The sequence below is a fragment of the Lissotriton helveticus genome, chromosome 8, assembly GCF_964261635.1.
Source record: "Lissotriton helveticus chromosome 8, aLisHel1.1, whole genome shotgun sequence".
In the NCBI taxonomy this organism is placed as follows: Eukaryota; Metazoa; Chordata; class Amphibia; order Caudata; family Salamandridae; genus Lissotriton; species Lissotriton helveticus.
Window position 1 is genome coordinate 1,100,410,269 of NC_136069.1, and position 12,057 is coordinate 1,100,422,325.

A 12,057-nucleotide genomic window follows, 5' to 3' on the forward strand; every position below is an offset into this window, starting at 1 on the left:
GTCTAAAAAGATCTGGCTTAATATGTGAGCTGGGCAAACATCAGCAGGGGAACCAGATTTCACCCGTCTGAGAAGAGGGGGAAGTGAGTCCAAAGTCATGGGGGGGAATATAGGCCAGGGACTGGCTATTGATGGGAATAGAGCCCTCGCAGAAAGAAGGTGAAGGGGGGGGGAATATTTGCCTTAATGATGGCCACTTTTTCTACAAAAAACTCGTTAAGAGAGTTGCATAAAATCTGTGAGGGAGGGATTTTTGACTGAGTCCTGTCGGAAGCCGCTAGCTCATGGACCATCGCGAAAATCTCTCGAGGCTGATTCTCTGCCGCCAGGATGCGTCCAGTGTAATAGTCTTTTTTTGCGGCTACAATGTCTCGTTTGTATTCAGACAGGACTAAAACATAGCGCTGCCTGGCTAGTGGACAGTAGGCACGACGCCAGGCGCGTTCGGCTTGTCGCACTGTGAGTTTCTTGGCTTTTAAAGCTGGGCCAAACCACTTATTAGCGTTGTGAACACGGTTAATGGTTACCCGTTTGAGGGGGGCTATGTGATCACAAGTTGTAACAAGCCAATCATCTAGTGTGGTAGCATGAGAGTAGGTCTTTTTAATCACTGGTTTGTTTGACAATGTTTTCAAATGTTTCTCCTCTGCTACTTTCTCCCTTTTCTCTCTTTCTCTTGCTTGCTTTGGGTCAAAGCCTGATGATGAAAATAAGTATTTGTTCGCATAAATGGCTGCTGGTGCCCAACACCATCAGCCATTGGCACAAATCAAGTGCTGGCTTGATGTGGGTTACACAGTTTTTGTTTAACTGCTAGCCGTTCAGGAGCGTTTTGAACTAGTTGCAGATGGGTGTGAACTTTGGTGTTTGGAGGAAGCGGTCGGGAATCTGAATATTTGTTAAAAATATTGTCTGCCATAAATATGCCCTAAATATAATTTATAAAAAATATAGTCGAACTGGGCATGGGGTTTATATTAATAACTCTATTGAGCGATTTTGTAAATGTTATTTAGGACAGGATAATTATATCAGACGATATTCTGACCTCAATATACAGGTTTAAGAGGTTGCTTCTTTTCTTTGTCTGTGAGGGGAATGGAGGCCGGAATTTTACAAAAAGCCCATGGAAGAAAAGTTTATAACGAAGCTGATTAAAAGAAAATATCAAGGGGAAGTCGTGTTTGCTTTTCTTAGCTTCTGTGACAACCTGTAGAAATATGGACGACCATTAAAGTAATTGTAACCATGCCTGTCTGGAGCGCGGGCGAGCTTTTACAGTGCTTCAAATGCGGCCTGGACAATGTTGGCGCTGGCTTCGGTGCAGCACTTTTCCAAAGACTGAATTGTTGCTTGATGTTTGACAATGGCGACCTTAACATGATCAAAATGTCCGCCCCACGAATGTAATATGATTTAAACTTCGTACACGTATAAGTGTGCAAGAAGCTGGAATTGGAAAAAATAGAGTCCTGAGAACGATTTCTAGAGTCTGGAGTCTTAGACAAAGGCCTCATTCACTCATGACTCCCTTTCAGCTTTTTTGTGACAAAATATAAACAGAAACCGTGTAAAGTTTCCGATGTGAAAACTAAGGGGCATACTTTCAAAGAATTGACGTAGGGCAGCGCGCAAGTCATTTTGTTGCGCTGCCCTACGCCAATTCGAAAGGGCAGAAATGAACCGTATTTCAGTGCTTAATTTGTAAAATAATAAGTGCCAGGGCCGTGGCCAGAACGCTATTGCAGCTTGCATCACCCATCACCCCTGTATCGCTGCCAAAACAACAACTAGCCATCTCTCTTGCCTGCAAGAGCGACAGTTCAGAATATTCTAGGTCCCCAACGCCTAAGAAATGGCTGGGGAGGCAGGTATTAGACATTTTTTATGTATATTGTATTCATAAGCAACCATTGTTGTGCTCTTTTCTAAATTAGATGAGCAGCACCACCATGTGGCAGACTATTCTAAGTGCAGTGTTGACAATTAAGTGCCGATGCCGAGCACCGGAAACCAATTAAGTGCCGATGCTGAGCATCGGAAACCGCAGCTCAAATTTATCATGGCTGTATTTACAAGATACAGTGCATTACTGTCCTTTCAGCTGCCACAAATGTTGCAGCCGTGCATCAACCCAGGCACCCTTGCACCATGGTGAAAGGATGTCTATGTTGTTGGCATGATTGTTTTAGGGCAGGAAGGGACGCCCTGCTGCACAAAAACAATCACAAGAGGCATTTTTCTTGTTCTTTGTGTGCTGCAGAATGCAGCACATATGGAAAGAGGAAAAAACTAGGAGAAATATAAGCATTTCTCCTCGTTATGCCTGCTCTGGAGAGACGTAAGGTTTTGGCGCTGCCCCAGATTCACGCAATGTTGTAAATCTGGAGCAGTGGCAAAATCAATGGGTGTTTTGTGGGAACACCCACAGCAACACCCATGGCACGCCTCCCTGCTGCAATGTAAGGCACTACAGGAAATTGAGCTGTGTGGCCTTACACCTTATCTACAAGGCCATGAAAAGCCATGCAGGGTGGCTTTGCGTGGTCTTGCCGACATAAGCCTACACTGTGTGCCACCAGAGTGACAAAAAAGTGATGGTTTGGTGGTGCCGGGGGCTTGTAAATATGTCCCTCAGGGATTTCATTATGGGAGTCTTGCGTCTCCTGAGCATCTCTTTTTCTGTTGCTCTGGTGGCGCAGGGCTCTCAACCCTATCCATAAGGTGACGCAAAGCCACTCTGTGTGGCTTTGCATGGCCTCATAGATATGAAGTAAGACAACGCAGCGCAAGTTGCTGCCTTGCCTTAATACGCATCAAGGATGCGTTTCATAGGCTTTGCGAAGGGATTTCACTGGCAACACCCATGGATTTTGATGCTGCCCCAGATGTATTTAATCACATAAACCTAGGGCAGCACCAAAACCTTACGCTTCCCCTTAGCAGACGTAACAAGGATAAATATTTGTATTTCTCTTTGTTTTTTCCTCTTTCCACATAGAAAGAGGAAAACACTTCTCAGGATTGTTTTTGTGAAAAAAGGTGCCACTTCCTGCACAAAACAATCCTGCCTGCAACAGAGGCACCCTTGCACCGTGGTGCAAGGGTGCCTATGTTGGCGCTCGGCAGCAAACTGTGCGCCAGCACAAGGGAAAGGATTATTTAATAAATACGATTAATTCCTGCCCTTTCACATTGGCGAAGTGCAACACAGCAAGAACACTTGCAGCACTGCCCTATGCCAATTCCTCATAAATAAGGCCATCACTTACTTAAACTATCAAAGATGTGGCCGGCTGAGACACACATAATCTTTAATATGAACATAAACACAAATGACACCCTCAAACAGCGCTCCTAGGTGTGTCAAATTGGGCTCAACGTCTGCCCTTCATGTTAAGTATTACTGTAGCCATTTTTTATTCATTCATACATTTCCTTTGCTTTCATTTTCTTAGTCCTCCGATGGGTCTTGACTCGTGCAGAGAGGAGTCAGACATAGGGGATCCAACGCCAACTATCCAATAAGTAGCAGGAAATGGGTAACTGTCCTACAAACTCGTAATTAGATTCATATATATAACCCACAGAATTATGCTAGACAAGTAAAGTATTATTACTACTAGACCAAATCTCAAGAAGGAATTCAGTCTAACTAGGATCATACAAACCAATAATTCAGTTAAAGCTATGCAGAATAATAACATCAGTATCTGCTGTCCAGAAATCTCTCTATTTGAATTCCCTCTCACCATCAATAGCTCAATTGGAATGCACAATCAATTATTGGAGACCAATCATGGAGAGACAGAAGCAGTATTTGAGGATGGTTTGGTTCATCATAATCATTAAAGAGGTAATTAAATTAATATCAGGCATTTAAAATCCACAAGTGAGATTAAGCACATCGATTACGGATTGGTCATTAATTACCAAAGCTCAGGGAAGTTCCCGACAGGACAAGAGCCATGACAGTTCAAAGAAACTCTCACAGGATAGGAAAAGCAGTTCAAGACAAGCACCCACAGTGTAGGCGTCAACAAGGAGTAAGTAAGGATCAATGCCGAGCAATAGAATGTCCCAGAGAGATGTGTGATAAGTTAAGTGTCTTTCCGTCCCATCAATGTATAATGTAATCCTCAAGTTCCGGGCTGACTCCTCTTGGGTCACCTCATCTGGTCAGACCACTGAGTCCATTAGTCAGTTTTTATAAGGAGATTGTCATGCAGAAAGAAGACACATATTGTAGCAAAAAGGTGGTGATCATTACGTAAGTTGTTGAATCATCCAGTGTATAGTACTTTCAACAATAGTCCTTTTGCAAAACGCACATCGGTGAGATCAAGAGAACAGTTTCCCATGCAGATGTTCCCAAGCAGCCAAGTTGTTGCAGCCAGTCCTAATACGCATAAGGCAACTCTCCCTATGAGACATAGTTTCTTTTTACATTGCACGTTTATGAAGCCTTTCCCTGAGAGCACAATCAAGCAAAGTAGGGAACAAGGCAGGTCTAAATTGAATTTGGTTCATGAAGTACAGAATGCAAAATAGGGAAAAGATACATTTCATTCATATGCTTTGGGATTCTTTATACTTTGTCCAACCAAACTGCATTCAATAAGCAATTTTAGTTTTGCTACAAATGGTACATGTAACTATGCTATATTACTGCATTTTCAAAGTACCTACGTGCAAAAATATTTCAAAACATAAAATATTAATATTGTTTGTAGTAATTCATTTTAATACATGTATGAAGGTTATTCCCTGAAAATGTCAGAGCATTTGGAATTAGTATAAACGTGCAGTACCACTTTCTCTTTTCTCACATGGTGCACAATTTCACGTGTGCAAACATGGAGCTTAGAATGAAAACTTTCAATATCACACATAAATATCTCTAAATCATGTTAGACTTTATTACATCCTTCACACACATCAGTATTTGATAAGAATGGTTTGAAATCTTATAACACCTAAATACATCACAGTTACATTTTGATTGATACAGCATTGAATTAGCAATGCTTCTTTCAATTCAATTCAATTTCAATCTTTATTCGATTTAAAAAACCTTGTAAGATACAACATACATCATAAAACATCATATTGCAATATAATACATAAAAAGAAAAATAGCAGCGGGTAAAGTGTCAACACATTTCCTTTACATAAAATACCTAAAATTCAATTCATTTTTCAGACCGTCTACTTAAATGACTAGATCGTGATTGGCCCCTCTAGTATACAGAACACTAAATGTTCACATTATAATAAAAAATAAATTAACTGTTTTGTTAAAAAGAGAAATACATATCAGGCAGTAAGCAACAACATTTAGCAGCTAACCAATAATGTAAAAACATGGTAGAGTAGCCTATTTCATTAGGTTTTTAGGTTTTTCATCCTCCTAATCAAGGCTACACATAGGAGAAAACGACTTAGGCTGAACACAATCGTTTGTGCCGTGTCACCCTTAAAAATTCTAAGTCCAACCTTAATTTGTCTGAAGCCTAGCCTTTTACAGATTGGCTTGAGCCATTTTTTCCTGGCTCCTAGGTAAGCTGGGCATATAAATAAAACATGGGACTCATCCTCTTTCAACCTCATCTCGCATAGCTCACATATATCAGAGCCAGCGACCCCGGCCAACCCCTTATTACAGGTCCAGCTGGTTGTCCTTTCTTTTAGTTGTAAGATACCATACCGGAACTTCAAATATAGGCTTTTGGCCAGTGGGGGATGAATTTCATCCATGAGGGGCTCTAGATACATAGTCATTTTAATTTCGAAGAATTTCGAAGTTAGGGTCCCTGATTTGGGGTTTAATAACACTGAGTCTCTAATGTAATCCCAGTACCTTTGCTTCAGAATCTTTTTTGAACTATTTGTGAGGGAATCAGGATCAAACCAAAAGTCATTTAGCCCTAATTTTTCAAACCATTTCTTGACGTACTCTAACCATGGCAAATGCGTACTATTCCTTATGGCCAATATCTCTTTCAATGCTTCTCTATAATCTGTCAGCTCCTCAACGGACCATAAACGGATCCAATAAAGGAGCGGACGAAGAGAAGCGTAGTCATCTGTACGTCTAAAATTAAGGTCCCATAATACTGGTGTCAATGGGGTTGACCCTGGTATCCCTAAGAGTTGCCTAATAAAGGAGTTTTCCCTCACTCGAAAAGTATCCTTTGAGGCATAAGCCCAAAGGTCCGCACCATAAAGTGAGGATGATTGTGCTTTATATTTGAATAATTCAATGGCTGGTGAGACTGCTTTAAAATGGCTATTCTTATGCCTCTTTAAAATCGGACACTGGTTTTGGGTCAGCCTTAGTTTAGAGTTCTCCAATTGCGTCTTCCATGTGACGTGACTGTCTAAAATAATACCCAGGTATTTAAAATTGGGGACTTCTTCAATGGGTTCATTATTTATCTTAAAGACCTTATTAAAACCTTTATGAGGGTTGATTGTCATGACTTTTGTCTTAGAGGAATTAATTTCTAGTCCCTTGTCATGACAATACAGACTAAAAGTATTTAAAAGGTTTTGGAGTCCCCTAGGTGTCTGAGAAATTAAAATCGTGTCGTCTGCAAACAACAGTGCCGGAACGGCTTGCCCGCTCAATTTGGGAGAGTCATGCTCGCAGCCCAAAAGAGTCTCGGGAATGTCATTAACGTACAAGGAGAATAAGGTAGGTGCCATTACACACCCCTGCCTTACCCCTTTTGCTATTTTTATTTTCTCGCTAACTTCACCATTAGGTCCCCATCTAACTCGTGCGTAATTATTTTCGTGAAGTCTAATTAAAATTTGAAGGATATTTGCAGGGACACCCATCTTACTTAGTGTCTTCCATAGGGCTTTCCTTGGAACCATGTCAAAAGCTGCCTTCAAATCTACGAATGCCACGTATATATGGGAACTTCTTATAATCGTGTATTTCCAGACTAAACATAAAAATCTAAAAACCTGGTCTATAGTGCTTATCTTTGATCTAAACCCTGCCTGGTATTTTGTGTAAATAAAGTGTTCTTCTATCCAAGAGGTAAGCCGACCAAGAACTTGTCGGGCAAAATTTTTTTGCAACACGTCAATTAGGCTGATAGGCCGATAGTGTGAAGGATTTGACCTGTCCCCCTTTTTGAACAGTGTTACAATCTCCGCCCCCTTCCAGGTTTCTGGAACAGGAGCTCCACGAACAATTTCATTGGATAGTAAATTGATGTAAGGAGCCCAGATGTTATTTTCGTGTTTCCAAAGATCACCTGGTATTTTATCAGGGCCTGGGGCTTTCCCTGTCTTAACTGCCTTGATTGCTAAAATTGTTTCTGTTAAAGAAAAGACAAGAGGTGTGTCATGGGCTACAAGGGAAGCCTGTAAACTATCCCAGCTTTCAGTTTCACTTTGACTTTCACAAGAATAAAGCAAGGTAAAATGCTCGACCCATGTTTTCTCCTCTAGAAATTTATCTTTGCATTCCGTGGCCCCCCTGGTACCTCTAGCAATGAGGCTCCAGAAGGAGGTCTGGTCTCTGCACTTGCATGCATCCAGCAGATCTGACCAAACCCTTTCATCCCACTCTTTTTTGGCCATTTGCAAGGTTCTTTTGTACTGAGCTCTCTTAGTTCTCACAATATTCGCTGAATCCCCCCTAACCGCTGTGATTAGATCTGTTTTTGCTTTCCGGCATTTCTGGTTATACCAAGTAATCCCAGCTTGTTTACATTTTCGGGCGTTTTGTGATCTCTTTACCGCCCTGCTCAAGATCTCACCAAGTTGGTTAATTAGATGTTCATGGGAATTTACCAAAAGCGGACTTTGGATGGCAGTACTGTTCCCTAAGAGAGCAGACATGTGCCTCACAAATACATTATAAATTTGACTAATAATTTTTGTATTATCTAATACCATAGGCCACTTCAGGGATCTACGATTGTTTGCCACTAGAGGGTCCTGCGGCAAAGATACTGTGCTACCAACACTTTTATCAAGAGGTATGAAAATCTCGGTCTGGACAGATAGAATCAGGGGATAATGGTCACTCTCTATACGGTCATCCACCATTAAATCAATGGTCATAGGCCATAGATTTAAGGAAACCAACAAATAATCTAAATGGCTATGAGTCGCCCCTCTGGTAAAAGTTGGTTTACTGGGGGAATCTGATGGCAACCGCCCATTGCAGGCACGTAGGCCTGATTCTAGAGTTAAGCTCAATAGTTGTAAGGCACTCACTGTACAGGGTGCGTTATAATTTGTATCAACTAAAGGAATATTGTTAGCACCATCCTCATCCTGATAGATGTCTTCTAAACCTATAATAGGTTCAAAACCTCTGTTGAAGTCACCTCCTATAATTATTTTTGCATTTTGATCAAACCCTGTCACAATATTACTCAAGTGGGTTACAACTGATGATTCTCTACTTGATCTATGTGGTCTACTATAGATATTGATCACGTAGATGCTGCAGCCCATAGTGTTTTTTAACTCAAGTAGTAACAGGTCGGGGTTATTTGTATCAATTTGCTTAAAGGACAGGCCTCTTGTAATTTTTACCCAAATTGTTAGGCCACCAGAAGGTCTTCCCCCATTAGTATTTACTGCAGGGATGAAGAAGGATCTGTAGTTAACTTTGAAGAAGTTCTCAAGCCCCCAAGTTTCCTGGAACATAATCAAGTCCCCACTAGCCAGATAATCATGCCAGGCCGGATCTGAAAGATTTTTTTTCAGACCTGCGATATTCCAGCAAATGATTTTTGTTAATTCCGGAACCCCTGATTCCTTTGTTACCAGCTGCGAAATCATTGGTCCATTTACATCTAGATGTGATATTTGCATCATTGTGTCTACGGAATGCATTAACTGGTGAGGGTTTTCGGCAAGTGCAATCTGTTTTGGTGCAACTGCAAAGGGCAGACCAGAGTGTATAAGATTTGCACCACATGACTTTGTCAAAACCCCTCCATCAAGTCAATCGCAATCGGATAGACCAGCTAGGGCATCAAACCTATTTGAGGTACTAACTCCCCAATTGTGAGATGGAGCCCCAAAGCCCCAACCATTTATAGGCGCATTCCATCTGGGTGTAGGTGTAATAGGAAACGGTGGAATCAGGTAAGTACCCGGCCATCCTCCATTGTAATTACCATTACCTATAGGTGCAGGGGTGTTAGGGTGCAATAAACGCTGCTGCATGCCTGGCCATCCTCCATTGTAACCAACAGTGCCTAAAATCCCACAGTTATTTGGTGGTATACCAAGCCCTCGTCTACCCATTAGATTCAGATTTTGTCCTGGGGTAGTATGGCGAGGATTATTGTGTTGGTTAACTTGCCATGGGCCGGTCCTATCTTTGGAGACATGGTTTATATCACACATTGTAGGTCCCCCACCCCATCCATTTTCTCTCGCTATCCAAGCTGGCTTCAGGGGCTTATGGTTATTGGCTTTTTGCAAGTCATTATAAAAGAATTCCAATGTGAGGGGAATTATGGAACTACTTCTTCTTTGTGGTGGTAGTATGTTGGATAGAATATCAGGGAGAGTAGATGGAGTTGCGAAGGTTAGTATCACACAGTCGCCCTTCCATTTCTTTTGTTTATTCCCTATCCATCCAACCCTCCTTGCCATTTTAATTTCATCAGCCAGCCGTTGTTCCCCCCCCTGGGCTATCCGTAGGTTATTTGACAGCCAGTATAATGCCTTGCTTGTTAGCGATGAGGATGACTCAATTTGACCCGGTGATAGGGTGGGTGTGTTGGCTAACACTAACACTAGTGGTGAAGCTTCAACTACAAATTGTGTAGAGTTATCTTCTCTCGCCGGGGGCACTGTGTCTTGTGGTGGATCAACTAATTGAACAAAAGGGGCTTCTGTTGGCAAGTCATGAACGATGTGGCCAGTTTGTGGGCATTCTGGAAGAGTATGCCCTGGTGGCGTAATATCTGATGTTGACCCAGGTTCATTATCTTCCTTTGAGCAATCATGGCCGTTATTAACATTACTTAAAACATTTCCTATGGTATCTGTTAATACATTTTGAGTACCCCCCAATTTCTTAATTTCTGCAGAAAGTTTATCAATCTTGCTAATAAGTGGTTTGATGATTGTCTGGATTTTAATTTCTAACAGCTCCGCTATTCGTGACATTAGGTCCTCATTCAATATGTCCCTCGAATTGTTCTCCTCATTGTTCTGGAGGGTACTTTTTGGATTTTGCAGTGGTGTAACTTTACTTTTTCCTGAGCGTGACCCTCCACGTTTATTTTGTAATCTGCGACAGGCTCTAACTGCCCTTGCAGACTGCTTTGCAGGAACTTCATCCACCACTTCCTCTTTTTCATCGTTGTCTACATCCTCGATGACAACCTGTGCATCTAACTCGTTGTCCGCATGTTGTTCAAGATCCATCACATTCGTTGTACTGATGTCAATGTTGACGTTTGCTGAAGGAGCTATTTCAAGGACATCACTATTAAAGTCTAATAGCAAGGACTCGTTTGATTGTGAGGAAGTAGGTGGACTCAGAGAGTGGAGAACAGGTGACTGGGACAACCCCAATGATTGTCTACGCTTGCTGTTTATCTGGGTAACCACTTGGACAAGATAGTTTTCCATAGTGTTCTTAGGAGTATCAGATACCAAACGATGATTTTTTTTAGGCATTTTTATGCAAGATGTGTAATAGTCTCATACCCACGTACCAGTAAAAAATAACAAGGTATTAATTGCAATATTTTTAAAACAAAAGTCTTACGTCAATGCCTTGTGCAGATCTCCGATGGACTTATTTCCTGTTTCGTAGAGATGTTTCGTCTGCTGTCCGCTTAGCAGAGGTAGCCCCTTCCTTATCCAAGCTCCAAGGTGAATCGATGTCAGCTATATGGCCAGTATATCGAACCCTGTCACAATAGCTAGGATTTTGGAGCCGGTCAACGAAAAGGCTTTTACACCCCCACAGACTATGGGGTAACAGGAACAACTCCCTGGTGCACAAGGGAAAAATTTAGATGGATGGCCTAGCCTGGCCTCCTCGTGCCGATGAGGGCCGTAGAGGGCCCGCCCTTTGCCCGGGCTTAGCCCCGGGCGTCCCGCTCGCGTCCCGCGGAGCGGACCTCTGCGCCGATTTAAGCGCCTCCGGGCGCTGGTGCGAGGTCACAGGTGCGCGCCGCCGCTGAGGCTTCCGGGAACTGTGGTCCCGGGGCGGCGGCGCGGTGAAATGCTTGGATTGACTCTTTGGCGGTGGCAACGGCGTTTGTGGACCCCCTCGCAGCACTCAGGGTAGGTTTGCCGTGGTCCCCAGGCTCCGCCGACCTCTGCGCCGATTTAAGCGCCTCCGGGCGCTGGTGCGAGGTCACAGGTGCGCGCCGCCGCTGAGGCTTCCGGGAACTGTGGTCCCGGGGCGGCGGCGCGGTGAAATGCTTGGATTGACTCTTTGGCGGTGGCAACGGCGTTCGTGGACCCCCTCGCAGCACTCAGGGTAGGTTTGCCGTGGTCCCCCTGAAACTTGGAAGTATTCGAAAGTTCAAACGTCCGCTTGATGGAGTGGCGTTAGTATACCTGATGGAGTGGCGTTAGTATATGACGGCACCAGACTCCACCATCCGAAATCAACACCAACTATGGTCCTTATCGCAAATCCTGGGCAAGTGGGGTGGAGAAGCCAGTCAACCAAGTCAGGCACCACAGCTTTTAATCATTAAAATGCTCAGTCATTAGACGCAATGGAGTACTAGATATAGATTTAACGCTGGTATTGCAATTAGGTACCAGTACCACCCATTTAGTAAGCACAGGCTTTTGCTTTTGATCACCCGGTTTTGGACTTTTCACTGTGGGTGAGTTGTCCTAATTATGTCTCACTGACTATAATCACACAGTAACTGGACTGCACATGTTTGCAGCCTTTGTCCACTTTTTAAGATAAGGCTGATAGAGCGCGCAGGTCACCCGACTCAGATTACCATACTCACCTTGGCCCATAAACAAGATATGATGAGATTTAATCAGGTAACATGTGCACTTACTCTAATCAGTGATTTATAAACT